This window comes from Protopterus annectens, chromosome 10.part0 (assembly GCF_019279795.1).
Source record: "Protopterus annectens isolate FY-2018-M chromosome 10.part0, PAN1.0, whole genome shotgun sequence".
Lineage (NCBI taxonomy): Eukaryota > Metazoa > Chordata > Ceratodontiformes > Protopteridae > Protopterus > Protopterus annectens.
Window position 1 is genome coordinate 1,395,926,938 of NC_056744.1, and position 18,759 is coordinate 1,395,945,696.

The 18,759-nt window shown below is 44.2% G+C and overlaps 1 protein-coding gene across 2 annotated transcripts in view; it reads right to left on the bottom strand.

The window, feature by feature from the left end:
* Positions 1–18,759, bottom strand: part of ODF2L (outer dense fiber of sperm tails 2 like) — a 2,421,058-nt gene that overhangs the window by 2,129,460 nt on the left and 272,839 nt on the right. The window lies entirely within an intron of this gene.

Consider the following 18,759-nt stretch of genomic DNA (forward strand, 5'->3'; position numbering starts at 1 on the left):
GTGCTTTCTGCAGAAGTACTGTTTGACATATCTAACCAATTTACATTTACTGATGTAATTAAACTTTTCTAAGATTTTCTCTCAGATTTAGCTAGAAAATGCATTATAATTAAAAATGAATGCACACATAAGGAAAGTTAAGTTGCATCAACAATGTTACCAGATGTCTTGCAGTTTTTTTCAAACTCCCTCTTGTAAGGATTTCCTTGGTTCTGTGATGTTTCACTGGAAATATGAGGTCTTTCCGATACATTGCTGTTAACTGGATAATGTCCTTTACACTGGTACCTTGGAAAGTGTGAAGTTATTTGAGACTTTACTGTAGATTTTCTGATGCAGGAACTCTGATGCTCTGTAAAATACAAGTAGTCTGTCTGCTGAAAGATTTTCAAGGTTGCTTTGGGGTTTTGAAATTTTAACTGCAAATACTGCACTCTCCCCCATCAATGGTGTATCACCATTGTAAGTGATAGGACTGTAGAATACTGGTATAAAGTGGAAATAGCTGAAAGAAACTGGAATGAATGTCTAGCTTTTAATTACCCAGAACTGTACTGAAAAGGTGCCAGTCTCTCCTTTATGTGCCAAATCTTTGTGTACCTTTCTGAATAAAAGTCTACATACACTTGCGTGTTTAAGAATGTTTTATTACGTATAGAGGAGGTAGATGTCAACAATATCTGAATCAAATCTAAACTTTCTAGCTTCTGCACTCATTACGATGTCCGTAAATTCTGTACTCAGAATGTCAAATCTTACTTTCTCCTGTAACAGTGCTGATAAGTATGTCCATAGCTTCTGCACTCATATTCCTTTTCTCCTGAATAAAATTAATATGAAATGCTGGCTATATGACCTGGCTTCCAGTAGCATAGCTAGAGTTTGTGCCGCCTGGGGCTGTCTTTGAGTTTGCCACCCCTCCCCCCTCACAAAATCATAATCAAATGGGCATCCCCAACACAGACCTCCCCCACAGCCATTCCAGTGTCCCACTACTTAGCTATTTCTCTCCATTTACTATAAATACTGTAAGGTGCATACTCTTTTGTGCTTTACTTCTACAATGATTATTTGGATTAATTTAAAACTTCTGCTAAACAAAGCAATACAATCTCACAATGAAAAACTTGGCATGAAAACTTCTCTGCCCTTCACTGAAACAGCATTGAAGCCCACAAAATGCATCTGGCCAGTGGCAGATAAAGTTTACATTTTGGCCCCTTGTGCACACATATTTAGGACCATGCAAACATACGTGTTCTTTGATTCACCTTCCTGATTGCATTAAATTATAGTCCTTGTATAATACAGTACACTTGTTAAAGCAGGTTTTAAATTTGTTTTGAACATTTTTCCAGTAAGCAATGAAACAAAATATAAAAAACAATAATGACAAAACTGCCCAATTCAGAACATTTCTATCATAAGTCTACTCAAACTTCTGCTATTACAGTCCGGCTTTATTAGTAAATATGCACAATCTCTGCAGAAGTAAAAGTCATCTAAATAATTCCATTTTAATGAGATCTGTAACTAATGAAGAGGTTGCTGCAAGCAAACAACTTTATATTTCATTGTTTCACCTACAAATAAAGTACCTGCTGCCCTTGAAGAATAAATTGCCTATGTTACATTAAAAATGATACTGTAAGCTGGTAATACTGCAATAGAGAATGGATAGCAAACTGATAACAGGTTCATAGTTATTAGTTATCTCCTCCAGAGGATGATTTCTCAGGACTGCAGCATCCACCTCCTTTAAAGTACAACACAGTACAGTATCAGCAATCCATCTACATACTGTGGGAGTAGAACCCAAAGTCTTCTGCAGCAAAAGCGAGTATACTACCTAAAGTGCTACTAACAATGTGTTTAAATACTTTAGCACAATAATATAATTTTCTAGACACCAGTTCCACGTTGCAACAGACTTGGCATAAGCAACACTAAACTCTTCCCCTAAAGCACTTGATACTCAACTATATCTCTCAACTTTGCAGCACCATAAATCTTAATAAAGACAACATTTATTTCTAGGGGGGGGGTCAAAGGCCCAAAACCAGAGACACATTTTAAACATTGTTTGTATAATCTGAAAGTTGCTAGAGAATAAATCGTTTTCATGCATTTCCATAGACAGGAAGACTGAAACTTAAATGGCTGCAATTACTTAGTGAATTCAGTCCTTACTGATTTGCCAGAAAACCACAAATTTTAAGAGGAAAAGACCAAAAATATTAGTCAAGCCAAACATACTGTGGACTCATCTCCTTGAATCACGAGTGGTGGGAGGGGTAGAGAATTCAGGCTCTTCTTCTTGTACCTGAGGTACAGGGTTTGAGCCCGAGTAACAACTAACCATCAGATATCCCTAACTGGGGCATTTTACACACGCATACATATACACCCAGATCGAACACTGGCATTCTGTGAACAAAATAAAGAAGCAGCCTTAAGACGGCTTACAAATAACAGCAAATAAAGCGCTAGCCTTAAGAGCCAAGAACACTTAGCAGATTGAATACAAATTCCGTGAACGAGGTAAAGCAGCAGCCTTAAGAACATTTAAAAATTCTGTGAATGAAAGTAAAGCAGCTAAAGCAGAATGTTAGATGTAGCTTTTAGGAAGGATGATTGATGCTCTACAATATTTAAAATTGCACGCACGGAAAGGAAGAACAAGATGTCTATGTGAACGAATGCACAAACATGACACCAGACCATTCTTAAAGAAAAATGCCCTTAAAAAAACAAAAACAGTGTTTTATTTTTTGAAGTAAATGTGACAGTCCCAAAAGTACTGCCTCTCTCACCCCCCCCCCCCCCAGCTATGCCCCACTGCTGACTTCTGCACTCCCTCTTGAGTAAACTTGTACTAAATTTCTGTGGACTGCACTGCAATGACTTTCTGCACATCAGTCCAAATGAACTGAGTGTGTGTGTCTGAAGTGTCTCCTAACAATACCAAAACCCTGTAAGTTTTTACATATCTCTTTAACCTTGGTGCCCAAGCCTTGTACCATCCAAATAGCATCCGTTTGTACTCAGTGTACTGCACACTCTGTTAGCACATTTTATTCTCATCAGTATTCTTGACTGAAGGTTATTTTCACTGACTGAAAGTGCTTTCACTAAAACTGCATGCAAAATGTGAAGGCCTGCTTTAATATGGCTGCATTTCTGGACTTATGCAAAGAGAATACTGTATTTTTGTCTACCCTGGATGTGTAGAAGCATATCAGTGTGTAAAGAATGAAGCACACAGTATCAAATAAGTTTCTCACCAAACTTATTTCTAGGTTTGGTGATCCCTGTTGTATTCAGTCTGATTAGGACTCCCATTTTATTAGTCAAGTTATACAGGAACTTTTTATGATCCTACATGTTACATTGCAGTTCCAATGTACCTACAGACCACTGGCATCTGGGATAGTGGAAAAAGCCAACCAGAAAGTTAACATTAGATTAGCTAAAGTTTAAGAAATTGATCTTAAATTGCCAGAAGCATTGCCTTTAATTTTATTTAGTATTAGAAGTGCAGTTAGTGCCCCTAGAAAATGGTCCCCCCTCAAGTGATCCTCATAGGGAGACCAATGAGAATTCCTGTTACCCCTCTCCCCAAGAATTTAGAATGAAAAGATATTGATGAAGCCATGCTTTTGTATTGTAAATTCCTATGTCCTATTTTGTAGACATACTAGGTGTCATACGCTTGCAGCCCAACAACCAATGGAGGAGGACCATCATGATCTACGACTCTGAGATTTTGTTTACATCAAAATACATTCCCAAAGAAACTCACTTAGCTCCAATGGAAAGGACCATACTTGGTTTTGCTCACAACTACTATTGCATGCGCTCTGAGGGCCTCCCCACTTGGATCCATGTGTTTCATATCAAGAAGACCCTCCCCGTGATAAGTACAACTGAGACACTACTGACATGAAACCATGTGAGCCAGCAGAACCAGACAACAAACCAGGGACACTGTTTCAGCTGAAAGTGATAGTTTGTTATGTGTTGCCATCCAAAGCAATCATAAACCAACTGCAAACTGCTATCTAACTTGATTCCACATCTGCCATCCAGATAACATCTGGAACTGAATTCAGTTAAATTACCATTGCTACCAAACCAGGATGTTAAATCCTGTGATTTTGCTACCTCATCCTTGTTTGATTCAATATCCAGTGATTTTTCTTCAACATTCCAACATTACCAATTCATCCTATCCGCTGGACACTGATTTAGATATTGCCTTATCTAGACAAAGTTCCTTTTTGAAGTCATCTGCAATAAAGGTTCTTTGTCAGTGACTTTCATTTGCATAATGGACAGCCTTTCATTTGCATAATGGACAGCCCACCCAGCATTTTTGTTTACAGTTTCTTCAAAATCCTCTCCAGCCCCACATGCTTGCTTTTCCTATGGACCAGTCATCACAACAGTTACTGTGATTTTCATCATTTCTTCACCTGCTTTTGCCATCCAGAGCCCCAAGTACATCTTTCTCTACAAATACTGGAACTGTAAGTACTGAATCATTTCTTACGTACAAGTTTTGCTACAAATAGAGACAGGCATTAGGTTAGAACTGAATCATGAGCACCTAAATGGCATCCTAGATTTAATACATTTTCTGCTACCTTACATACTTCGGCACAGACCCACAACATTAGCAACTGCAGGGTTTGTGTGCATATTTCTACTGCACATAATGGGGGAGGGGGGTATTCCACTGATTCTTATACCAGTGACCGACTCAGAGCTACCTACTACATTTCACCTTATTTTTCTTTCTAAAAATCAGAAGAATTAACATGTTTCTACCCCCTTTACAGTAATGCCACTTCAACTGTCAATGACTGTTAAAGGACATTTTGCTACTGCAAAAATGGAACATTTTTTTTTGGACTTAGTGCTTGTAATTTTATCTATAAATGTATGATGAGGATGGAGCAGGGCATGGCAGCACTGCATGAATATTACTACATTTGTGGAATTCAAGCTTATAATAGTTATCATAAAGCTGTACAAAAAACCTGCAGCATCAGGTGAGTGATTTCCTAGCCACCCATATATGTCTTTTTCTGTGCAACATCCACATGGATCTTGGTGAGTGGGTCATATCTTCAGTAATTCCACCTTTGAGACTATTAATTTCATAGCTCAAGAATTGACTGCAATGTGGTGCTACAGAAACCACATGGCAATCGACTATACCTTCATTTCTAACGGTGGTACGCATCCACTCATCCAGAGTGTTGCTCTTTTATTCCTAACAACATGGATGCCATCCATAGTTACATATAAATAATTCAGAAAGTCAGTGAATATTCATATGCCAAAGAAGCTAATAGTTCTCAATGGGCATGGTTAACCAACCTTTTCTTTGGATGGAAAGGAGAAATTTTAAAGTTTTTCATGCTTATAGCTATTATAATTATAATGTTAGGCTTTCTTCCTGTCATGGTTTAAGCATGCATTTTAAAATTATTAGACTTCAGAAGAAAAATAGAAGTTATGTTCTTACCATAACGTTCCATGTTAGTTGTCTTCTTCTCGCCTTCTTTCTTGCTGGATGGGTTCGGAGCCGACCACCCTCTAAAGCTCGAGAGTTGGTTCCACTATATCCCACAATGCTAGGCGAGAATTACCTCAGATCTCGTTTGTGAGCTAGGCCCAGCTAATAATATAACCAGAAAAAACTGGAAAAAGAATCCACCTCTATAAACAAGGGGAAGAGGAAAGGTAACCTAAAGCCTGATCTAGGAAAATATGCACAGCAGAGCATATACCTATAGCAAAGAGGTGGTAGAAAGAGAGGTCACAATCAAACTCCTCTAGGTCTGTCCAGGCCAGGGGGAAGGAGGGTGGGATGCAGAAAGAAGAAGACAACTAACATGGAGCGTTATGGTAAGAACATAACTTCTATATGTTAAGTTGTCTATCTCTTCATTCTTGCTGGATGGGACCGTCCTAGCACCTTTGCCCGGGTGGCCTAATGGAACAGACTCTTGAGAACAGTGGAACCAAAGTTAGCTCTATGCCTAGAAGCTAAATCCAACTTATAATGAGAAATGAAAGTGTGAGGAGTAGCCCAAGTAGCCGCTGCACAAATGGTGTCAATAGGCAGTCTGTCTTGGAAGGCTATAGAAGTAGCCAAAGCTCTGGTGGAATGGGCTTTAGGTTTGTTAGGCAGCTTTTGGTGTCTAATTTCATAAACAAAGGAAATCAGAGATGTTAGCCATCTAGATAATGATACCTTTGAAATTGAAAGTCCCTTTCTGCCTTCTGCATAGGAGACAAACAGCTGGTCAGATTTTCTGAATTGTTTGGTTCTATCCAAATAGTACCTTAACTGACGATGAACATCTAGCCAGTGTAATTTTTGTTCAGACCTATTGGAATATTCTGGAAAAAACACAGGGAGGTCAATGCTTTGATTTAGGTTAAAAGAAGAGGCTATCTTAGGCAAAAAAGACGGGTTGGTTCGTAAAGATACCCTGTCCTTATGGAACAACAGATAAGGAGGTCGATAGCTGAATGCATGAAGTTCTGAAACTCTTCTAGCTGAAGTAATAGCTACCAGAAAGAGAGTCTTCCATGATAGCAATTTTAAAGAACAGGAGGCTGCAGGTTGGGAAGAATCAAAGAACTAAGAACTAAATTTAGGTCCCAAGGAGGAGGAGGATTTCTTATAGGAGGTCTGAGTAGAAAAACTCCTTTCAAAAAGGCTTTGCAAAGCTTGTGGGACATTATGGCAGACTCTGAAACACCCAGATGAAAATTAGAAATAGCTGCCAGTTGAACTTTAAGAGTAGAAGGAGATGAACCTGCATGGAAGAGTTCAGCTAGAAAATCAAGGACCATTTGGATGGAAGCAGTGAAAGGATCTATGTCCCTTCCTTGAGCCCAATAGGCACTCAAATAAATCTTTCTAGTGGAAGATTTATGGGAAGCTATCAAAATATCTCGAACAGAGTGAGATATTTGAGGAAGCCTGGCTAAGGTTGGAATTGGAGGAACCAAGCAGTGAGGTTCAGAGAGGAAGGGCGATGAAACTGACCCGACTGATGGATCAAAAGATCTGGAACTAGGTCCAGATGCCAAGGTCGCTCAACAGAAAATGATGCAGAAAGGGGAACCAAACCTGTCGAGGCCAGTAAGGAGCAATGAGGATCAACGAGGCCTTCTGAGCGATAGCTTTCTGTATCACTTGAAAGATTAGTGGGAAGGAGGAAATGCATACAGAAGTCCCGGGGCCAAACTTGGACTAGGCGTCTCTGCTGGGCTGGCCTAAAGGAATAGGGTGAAAAAATCTCTGCACTTGCTGTTTTGGGGAGCAGCAAAAGGTAGGCTGACCCCACTTGAGAAAAATTTCTCTCACAACAGAGTCTTTCAGAGACCACTCGTGAGGCATGAGGATAGCTCTGCTCAACTTGTCCGATTTGATTGGACTTCCGGGGATGTGCGTTGCTATCAGAAACCGCTGAGAAGAAATCGCCCATTGCCACAGTCTGAGTGCTTCTCGACACAGGGGTAGGACCTGGTTCCGCCTTGTTTGTTGATATACCACGACATATTGTCCGTCTGGATTGCTATCGTTCCCAAGGGAAGAGAGTCTTGAAGGGCTTGCAACGCTAAAAGCACTGCTCTCATCTCTAGAACATTTATGTGCAAGTGGCATTCTTCTGGTTGCCATGTGCCCTGGACAGTTCTGCCCTGATAATGCCCCCCCCCACCCGATCAGGGAGGCGTCCGTTGTCAGTGTAGCAACCGGAGGGGGAGGAACAAAGGGTCTTCCCAATAAGAGCTGAGGGGAAGACATCAACCACAGAAGATGGTTCCTGCATATTTGCGTGATCATAATGGTGTGGGACATCGGAAGTTGCTGGTATGACCATTGTGTAAAGAGCATCCATTGAAGGATTCTCATGTGGAATCTGGCTAACGGAAGCAAAGGAATGGCAGCCGCCATAATCCCCAATACTTTCAGAACTAACCTGGCTTTGACTCTGTTGCTGCTGAAGATGAGCGAGACCAGTTTTTGTATGTCTGTTATTCTCTGATCTGTTAGCCTCGCAGACATGTTGACTGTGTCTAGAATTGCGCCTATGAAGGTAATAACACGACAAGGCGACAAAACAGACTTTTCGCAATTTATTGAAATGCCTAAATTTTGACAAATGCGAAGATGCTTGGTGGGAGCTGTGAGGAGCCAGTCGTCCAAATATGGAAACACCTGGAATCCTTGACGTCTCAGGTGAGAAGTTACCACTGCCATGCATTTGGTAAACACCCGGGGGGCAGTGGTGAGACCAAAGGGCAGGGCCCTGAATTGAAAATGACTGGTTCCCAGCCTGAAGCGGAGGAATCTTCTGGAGCGTCTGTTCATTTTTATGTGATAGTACGCATCCTGAAGGTCTATAGAGCACATCCAGTTTCCTTTTCCCAATAGGGGAAGGATGGACTGTAGCGTTACCATCCGAAATCTTGTTTTCTTGACTGACTTGTTCAAGATACTGAGATCCAAAATTGGTCTCCAGTCCCCTGTTTTCTTTGGAACTAAAAAGAACCTTGAGTAGATTCCGGATCCTTGCTGGTCTGCTGGAACTGGCTGAATTGCTATTTTGCAAGCAGCTTTGAAATTTCCAAAGCTGCAAGATCCCTTTGGGTGGAACATCTGGAAGGGATTTTTGATTGGTTTGGAATGCGAAGAAAGGGAATGGAATAGCCTTGAAATGATGGACTGTACCCATTTGTCTTGAGTCAGGGATAGCCAGGCTTCTGGGTACAGTGACAATCTTCCCGACTGCCTCGGTGGGCAGTCAGGGATGCTGAAAGGGCTTATCAGAGAAGGCTTCTCGATTGCCCTGGTTCTCCCTGCCTCTAGGGCGGCGTCTACCATTGTTGTTCCGCCTCTGCCTCTGGCGGGAACCGACTCTGTCGTCAGGCGGCGACCCTTGAGATTGTTTGCGGAACCACATTTTCCCACTTTTCTGACCTTTGGGGTAAGGCCTAGAAGGAGTAGAAAAACGGACTCCGGCGGCAGAAAGAGTCTTGCCATCTGTCTCGCACCTAGTCAAGGTTTCTTTCACTTGAGGACCAAAAGAGATGATCCATCGAATGGGGAATTAGTGAATGATGTTTTAAAGGGTCCAAGTTGCATAATCCAGGCATGCCTCGTCACACCTGTCCCTGCAGCCCTGCTCGCTCCATCAGAGAGGAGGCGCATGGAGGAGTTGGCTATGGAGTTCAGGGTAGCCAGCTGAGTGTTCATCTTGTCTTGAAAACCGCAGCTGTAGGATCCTTCAACATGTCACCTTCTTTGATCAAGTCCCAATGGCATAGGTAGTTCAGCGAATGCATTGCAAATGTCGCTGAACATCCGCTTCCGTACCTGTCCATGGATCTAGATTCCTTGTTAGGTGGATGGACAGGCACTGAAGGATCAGCTAGTTACTTCTTAGTGGCAGCAGCAACCACCATAGCATCCACAGAAACTCCTTTTGTCAGAAACTGTTTATCTGCTGGTGCTGTAATGAATTTTGAGGGTCTCCTGGGAGTGGGGTCCACTGAATCAGGAGCCGTCCATGCCTTTGCTACCACCTGCATGAGGGGTCAAGGGGAGACACCCAGGAGGTGGAAGGACGAGAGCCAAACGCCTCAAGGTAGACAGATTCATCCTCCGAAGGGTTGAGGGCTGGCCAATTTCCCCTCTGCTTAAGGATTTCTAGAATGTCTGCAAATGAGACATCTTCAGAAGGGGAACGGGGAACCCTGGAATCCTCTAAATCTGTGTCAGAGGTGACGGACTCAGGTGAGTCTATGTGTTTCCTCTTACACTTTCTCTTCCGAGGCTCTTCTGCCAAATCAGGAGAGGCCTCGGAAGAGGATGAGATCCCACAGGGATTCCTGAGGAGCTGGCTCTCTGCGGTCCGGGATGAGGGAGAGTCGACTTTACCTGAGGCACCGAAGAGGGGGCGGAGCCGACTGTGGGTAGAACCAGGTTCTAACACACTCCGCATGACCTCAAGCACCCCTGTCAGGCAGAGCCAGAGGTCCTCGCTCAGCTAAAACCTCCCTCAGCACCGACAGTGATGGCTCCGAGGCGATGTCAGAGCCGAACTCACCAGAAGCCCGAGAGGAGGCGGGTCGGACAAGGGTCCGATGCCACTCACCCCTCGGGCCGACGATGGAAGTCGGCGCCGAGATTCTTCTAAGGAAGAAATCGGCCGACGATGGAGCCGAACAATTGTATCAGCTCCGACGCTACCACAGTCTCGGTTCCGGCCCGAGCTCAACAGAGTCGGAGGAGGAACATATTGAGGGCCTGGGGCCGGCATCGACTGATAAGTCGGGCTCTGAAGCATTTGGGCCAGTGCCTCGGACTTAAGAAGTCGACTCACTACCCTCTGAAGGTCATGGTCCGACAGCCTCGATGACCTAGAGGAGTGAGATCTATGGCCGTTCAGACAGCAGAGGAGATGCTGGAATGAACGGAGCCAAGGGATGGTGACCTAGACCTCTTCCTAGATGTCGGTTCCGAAGGTCTGGTTACCTCGGCTCCAGCCGAGGAAACCACAGAAACTGTAGACTGAGACTCATCGGCTCCAGCCGGAGCCGATGTAGACGGAGGTTTAGTAGCCTTAGGTCTCGGCTCAGGAGCTGGAGCCGAGGACCTAGAAGCCTTGGAGGGCTTCCCCGAAGAGACAGTAAGGGAACCCTCAGGCTTGAGTAAACCTCTCAGAATCAGTTTGTTTTTTCTTTCCTGCAGGACCCTGGGGCTGAAGCCGTGGCATACAGCACAGGAGTCCTGCAGGTAGGCAGTAGACACAAGAAGTGTGACCGTCTGTCAGAGACATTTTCTGACAGCACGAGTCACACTTCTTGAAGCCTGAGACCTTTGAGTCTTTAGACATTTTAGAAAAGTGTAATCACACACACACAGTCAAACACACTGATTACACCCTGTCCTATTTTAAACTCAAAAATTAAAACAAACTACCAAAGTTTTAAAATATGAGAAAAACACACACACACCACTAGGGGATGGGGAAGAAGGCCTGAAGGCCCGAGGAAGAACTTATAAGTTCTTGTGGAGAAAAAATGGGATTTTAGAGAAAAGGTGGGGGAGATTCCACTAAACTAAGGGAAACAAGTGTTAAAATTAAAATTAAAGGGGTTTAAGTATACTAACTTTAATCCAAAGTTACTCACCAAGAAGCCGGTAGAAAACCAACAGCGCGAGCGCTGTAGCGGCAAGCGAGATCTGAGGTAATTCGCATTGTGGGATATAAGGGAGCCTCGAGCCGGTGGAACCAACTCTCGAGCTTTAGCAAGAATGAAGGCGAGATAGACAACTTAACATGAGAAGTTATGTACTCACCATAACGTTCCACGTGAGTTGTTTATCTCGCCTTTATTCTCACGGATGGATTCAGAGCTGATCCTCGGCTCCGACACGGCCTATAGCAAAGCTCAAGGTTTGCCAGTAGCTCGAGACCAAGCCCCTTATCCCATGAGGCACTGCTGGAATTACCTCAGATCTTGTTTGCTGCGTGTATATATACCCCAGGGGAGCACTCTCAAAGAAGGAAGAAGTAGTATTGAACAACCAGGATGATACTAGCCTCTAGGTCAACTGTCAGCCAGGAGGGGGCTGGAGGGAGGGACGTGAGAATAAAGGCGAGATAAACAACTCACATGGAACGTTATGGTCAGTACATAACTTCTTTATGTGAAGTTGTTAAATCTCGCCGTTTATTCTCACCGATGGGTAGCGTGACTACCACCCGCAATCCTGGGTGGCTCACAGGAGTACATTTTTCAGGACCGTGGAACCAAAAGAAGACCTGTCCCTGGAAGCCTTATCTACTTGGTAATGAGTGATAAAGGTATGAGGCTTAGACCAAGTGGCTGAAGCACAAATGTTGTCAAGGGGCAATTTAGCTTGAAAAGCAGAAGGCGTAGAAACGGCTCTGGTTGAATGAGCCTTTGCTTTTTGTGGCAAAGGTATGTTAACATTTGCATGAACAAATGAGATACAATCAGATAACCATTTTGAAAGGGTTGTCTTAGCCACTGGTCTACCTTTTCTGGCCTCCGAAAAGGATACGAAGAGTTGATCTGATTTTCTAATATCTTTAGTTCTATCAATGTACGTCAAGTTTGTGCAGCATGTATTCCAATTTGTTGGAATGGTTGGGAAAAAAAACTGGCAGCTCAATGACCTGATTGATATTGGACTCAGAAGAGACTTTAGGCAGAAAGGAGGGGTTTGTTCTGAGAGATACACTATCAGCATGGAAAATCATGTAATGAGGTCTGATAGATAATGTTTGAAGTTCTGACACTCTGCAGGCAGAAGTAATGGCAACTAGAAAAATTGTTTTCCAGGACAAAAATTTGAGATCACAAAATGATGCTGGTTCGAAGGGGGGGGGGATTATTTGAGACAGTACAAAAATTCAAATTCCAGGGAGAATAAGGGATTTTGACAGGATGTCTCATGTGAAAAACACCTTTAAGAAAAGCCTTAGATAACTTATGGGCCATAACATTTAACCCATTGAATCCAAGGTGGAAATTTGATATGGCGGCTAACTGAACCCGAACTGTGGCAGCTGCTGCTCCTTCCTTAAAAATCATTGTCAAAAACTCTAAAATGTACGACAGAGGAGCTTGGAAAGGGTCAATTTTTTGTATACTGGCCCAAACGGAGAACTTTTTCCACTTACTGCGATATAGTTTTCTGGTGGATGGCTTATGAGAAGACCATAGAATTTGTCTTGTGTCATCTGAGAGTGAATGAAGCCTGGCTATTTGGGGAAGTGGATTAGCCAAGCAGTCAGCTTTAGAGACTGCAATGAAGGTCTGGAACTGGGTCCAGGATCCATGGATCCTCCAGCAGATGATGGTGAAGGAAAGGGAACCAAATCTGTCCAGGCCAATGGGGGGGCTATGAGAATAACAGTCCTTCCCAGCGATATTGCTTTCTGTAAAAACCTGGGTATCAATGGAATAGGTGGGAATGCATGTAGGAGACCTGGAGGCCAATCGTGTACGAGTGTGTCTCTCGGGGGATGTCCCGGAGGTAGTATCAGGACAAAGTAGCTTCTGCATTTGGTATTGATGTGACTGGCAAAGAGGTTGCAGCAAGGCTGGCCCAATTTGCAGAAAATCAAGTCCGTAACATGTTTGTTGAGAGACCACTCGTGAGGCAACAGGATCGCCCTGCTCAGCTTGTCCGCTATCACATTGGATTTCCCCGGGATGTGCGTTGCTAACAGAAAACCCTGGGATGACACAGCCCATTGCCATACCCTGAGGGCTTCTCGACAAAGGGGGTAAGATTTGGTTCCGCCCTGTTTGTTCAAGTACCAGACCACTGACATGTTGTCTGTTTGAATTGCAATTGTCCCTAGAGGAAGAGAGTCCTGGAAGTACTGCAACGCCAGAAGTACTGCTCTCAACTCCAGAACATTGATATGCAGATGTGACTCTTGAACTGTCCATGTGCCTTGGGCAGTCTTTCCCTGAAAATGCCATCCCCCCACCCTATCAGGGAAGCGTCCGTGGACACAGTGGCTACTAAGGGGGGAAGCACAAAGGGTCTTCCTATTGTGACATGAAGAGACGTCAACCACCACCGAAGGTCTCTCTTGCAAGAATTTGTGATGAGAATCATATGGTTCATTGGTAACTTCTGGTAAGACCACTGAGCGAACAGGAGCCATTGAAAAATTCGCATATGCATTCTTTAAGTGGAATGGCTAGAATTGCTGCCGCCATCAAACCTAGTACCTTCAAGAGCTCTGCAGCTGTAGCTCTGTTCTTTGACACCAATGAGTTTCGACTTGAAGATGTAGAGTGGTAGTTGAGGTATCTAACTCTGCTCCTATAAAGACGGTATGCTGCGATGGCGACAAGGCAAACTTTTCGAAGTTGACTGTAATACCTAAGTGGTGGCAGAGTGTCAGAGTAGATTGCATTGCCTAAATCAATTGATGCCTGGTGGTAGCGGTGAGGAGCCAATCGTCTAGATATGGAAACACCTGGAATCCTAGACACCTCAGGTGAGCCGTGACCACTGCCATGCATTTGGTGAACACTCTGGGGGCTTTACTAAGACCAAAGGGCAGGGCTCGAAACTGGTAGTGATTGGCTCCCAGACGGAAATGCATGTGATCTCTGTAGTGTTTGTCCATCTTTATGTGGTAGTACGCGTCCTTGAGATCGATGGAGCACATCCAATCGCCTTTCCCTAGAAAGGGAAGAATAGCCTGAAGCGTGACCATTCGGAACTTCTCTTTTTTTACAAATCGAGTCTGCTGAGGTCCAAGCTAGGTCTCCAGTCCCCTGTTTTCTTTGGAACCAAAAAGAAACTTGAGTAAGTTCCGAATCCAACTTGGTCTGCTGGGACTGGCCGGATGACTCTTTTTTCTAGCAACTTGCGGACCTCTATGGTTGCTTGTTCTGAGACTGGGTGGAACGTCCGGGATTCTGTTTACAGGAGTGGGAGGGAAAGAGAATGGTATGAAATACCCTCTGGAAATGATGTTTTGTACCCAGTTATCACACATTATGTTTAGCTAGGCTTCTGGGTACAAAGATAAGCGACTCCTGACTGCCTCCAGAGCCGGACAGCCAGGTCTCCTTTCAGGAGTGCTGGTAGCGCTGACCAGAGAACTGGCCTCTGTCACCCTGCTGTTGCGAACCCCCCCCTGCCGCGTGGGCGGTGTCTTCCATTATAGCCCCTTTCTCTGCCTCTAGAGGGGGTTTCTCCACGCGTGTCCTGAAAGGCTCCCTGTGCTTTTCGGAACCACATTTTTCCGCCCTTAGAACCCTTGGGATAGGGCCGAGTAGGGGTAGCAAAATGGCAGATAGAATCTTGCCTTCCTGCTCACACCTGGTTAGAGTTTCCTTTACCTTGGGCCCAAACAGGGATGAGCCATCAAATGGGGGTTGATAAAGGAAGACTTGAAAGGCTCCACAAAGGAACAGAGACGCAGCCAGGCTTGTCTATGCAGAGCAATGCCTGAATTAGCGGCTCTATTCGAACCATCAGCTGCATAAGATATGAGGCACATGAACGAGTTCACAATCGAGTTTAGGGTAGCGAACTATGTATTTACTTTGTCAGCAGCCCCTGCAGCTACCATACCCTGGAGAGTATCTCCTAGCTCTTTCAGATCATCTCTTTGTAGTCTTGTAAAATGGGTTAAATAGTTCAGTGATCGAAGAGAAAAGGTTGCTAAACATGCATTTCCCATATCTATCCATGATCCTAGAATCTCTGTTAGGAGGATGGATAGATGAGGACGTCTCAGACGTTTCCTTTTTGGTGGCTGCAGCCACCACCATGGCATCAACAGGCACTCCCTTAGTCAAAAAGGCTTTGTCCACTGGGGCAGAGATGAACTTATTTGGCTTCTGAGGGACAGGTTCCATGGCCTCCGGAGACTCCCACGCCTTATGAGAGATCAGCTCCATGAGCTCATCGTAAGGTGGAGACGCTCAAGAAGAGGAAGGTTGAGACCCGAAAGCCTTCAAGAGCAGTGACTCATCTTCAGTAGGGCTTTTGCACTGCCAACTGCCCCTCTGATTAAGGATCTCTAATATCTTTGCAAAGGAGATATCCTCACAGGGGGATCGAGGGGACCCTTCTGACTCATCCAAGTCAGTGTCAGATGTCAAAGACTCCTGTGGGGAGTCCAAATGCCTCCTCTTGCACAGTCTCTTCCTGGGTACCTCCTCAGTGAGGGGATCTATTGGGGAGGTTTCAGAAGAGCAGAGGGCGCCCTGTGGGGCTACTTGATGCTCAGGGTCTCTACGCTTGGGTGGACCGGTAGAAGCAGGAGCGGACACAGGCGCTTGAGGGGAGGAGGAAGCCAGACCTGATGCTGATCATGTCTTTAGAGACAGGACTCTCCTCATGGCATCGAACGCACCATGGCTCCGAGGATAAAGGGTAGACGGATCCGAAGGGACCGTCCGATCCTCTCACACAGAAGCCATGGCTCCAAGCCCGAGGTAGGAGCCAAGCTCATCCGAGCCGAAGCCCCGAGAGGAAGAGTCAGCACTGACAAATCTGTACAACTATCCTCCCAGGACCCGACAGGAGAGTGTCAGCTCCTAGAGTCCCCAGTCCGCGCCGAAGACGTCCGAGTAGATGGAATCGATAATACCAGTGCAGATCTCGGCTCCACAGGCTCAACAACTATCAGGTCAGGCTTCTTTGGCTCTGAAAGTCCAGTATGGCTCAGAGGAGTAGTCAAGTCCGGGTTAATGGTCTTCGGCTCTGACGAAGACGTCGGAGCCGACAACAATTTAGCAAGGCCTGGTGCCCGTAGAAGCTTCTGCACTAGCCGGTCCATATCCATATCTGAAAGGCTGACAGAAGACTTCAAGGAGTACATCGAAGGTGCTGATTGGAGCAGAGGAGATGAGGGAATCTCAGAGACCGGCTCCAAAGCTGTGAGCTGGCTATGAACAGAAGGGACACTCTGTTCCGAGGACAGTAGAACCAATAACCCTACACCCTCTATTTTTTTAGTCTTTTTGAATGCTTTTGCGTCACCTGAGGATTTGGAAGATTTTGAGGATCTACTAGCACCCCTGTCTACTAATTTTCTCCTTCTCTCCAAAAGTACCCTGGAGGAGGAGGAGTGACATATACTGCAAGAGTCTTGGAGGTGTTTAGCCCCCAGACAATAAACACATTGAACATGCCCGTCAGTGATAAGACATTTTTTTGTCCACAATCCGGACATTTTTTAAGCCAGATTTTGGATGAAGCTTCTCTTTCTCATCAGACATTTCTATTATCAAATTAAACAATTTTAAAGAATTAAACAACGCACTTAGAAATTATCTACCAAAGTACACCTAAAAAGAGGTTAAATACAAGGCCAACACTTAGAAAAACAGAAGCCAACACAGGGCACTAATCTAAACTAAGTCTAAAACTCTACAGATTTTATATATATATATATATATATATATATATATATATATATATATATATATATATATATATATATATATATATATATATACTATCCTATCAAGAAGTCAAGAAAAAAAGTTTTTAAACTTGCAAATAGATGAATCTATCTATTAATAATGGTCTGAGCTATCTGGAACACCGAGATCTGTGCCACGGCAAACTAGATCTGAGGTAATTCCAGCAGTGCATCATGGGATAGGGGGCTTGGTCTCGAGCTACTGGCAAACCTTGAGCTTGTAACCCACGGGATGTCTGCCGAACCAAATAACTCAATGAAAACACCAGGTCCGGTCACACAAAGTAGTCAATGAAGGTAGCCACTCACATTAGTATACCAAGTAATACGACAGGATCCACAAGTAGGAAATTAGTAGAGTTCTTTATTTCCCCAAAACACACCGATTTAGTGCTTTCTTTTCCCAAAGGGGAGGAAGTATATATTTTTCACCAAATAAAATAAGAAGTTATGTACCTACCATAACGTTCCATGTTAGTTGTCTTCTCTCGCCTTCTTTCTTGCTTGATGGGTTCGGAGCCGATCCCTCGGCTCCGACTCGGCACTTGCTAAAGCTCGAGAGTCACTTTTACCAGCTCGAGGCAGCCCCATATCCCATGATGCAAGGCGGTAAGTACCCAGATCTCGTTTGTTAACAAAGGGCAATAGCACCAAGCATAAAATACTTCCCTAAGGAAGAAGAAACTTACAGATGTAAAAAGGACCAGGTCTGAATGGTCTTTAGCATAATAGTTTCTTATACAAGGTCTGTCCAGGCCAGGGGAAGGAGGGAGGTGCAGAAAGAAGGCGAGAAGACAACTAACATGGAGCGTTATGGTAAACCCTTAATGATAAGTTGTCAATCTCGCCTTCATTCTTGCTTGATGGGACGCGTCCTAGCACCTCTATCCTGGGTGGCTCAATGGAACAAACTCTTGAGGACTGTAGAGCCAAAACTGGCTCTGTCCCTGGAGGCCAAGTCCAATTTGTAATGGGAAACAAAAGTGTGAGGAGTGGCCCAAGTGGCGCTGCACAAATAGTGTCCAAAGGAAGTCTAGCTTGAAAAGCTGTAGAAGTAGCTAAGCTCCTAGTTGAATGTGCTTTAGGTTTTGAGCACAGCTGTTTTCCCCTGAGTATAAATTTCAGAGATGACTGAAGAAAGCCATCTGGACAAGGTCACTTTAGAAACAGGAAGGCCTTTTTATTATCCGCATAGGAAACAAAAAGTTGATCAGATTTTCTAAATTTTTTGTTCTGTCCAAATAATATCTAAGTTGACGGTGGACATCAAGATAATGTAACTTTTGTTCAGCCCTATCTGAATAGTTAGGGAAAAACACAGGAGATCAATGGATTGATTCAAATTGTTCTTTGAAGCGACCTTAGGCAAAAGGTTGGGTTAGTTCTCAAAGATACTCTGTCTTTGTGAAAAACCAAATAGGGGTCGAACGAAGAGCATGAAGTTCAGACACCCTCCTGGCAGATGTAATAGCCACTAAGAATAAAGTTTTCCAAGAAAGATGTTTCAGGGAACAAGAAACAGCTGGCTCGAAGGGGAAGAATCAAGGATGTCAGCACTAGATTTAGATCCCACTGAGGAGGAGGATTCCTGATCGGAGGTTTTAGTAGGAAAATTCCTTTCAAGAAGGCCCTGCAGAGCCTATGGGACATAATATTATGATCTGCTATCCCGACATGAAAGTTGGAGATAGCAGCCAATTGAACTCTGACTGTGGAAGAAGAGGAGCCT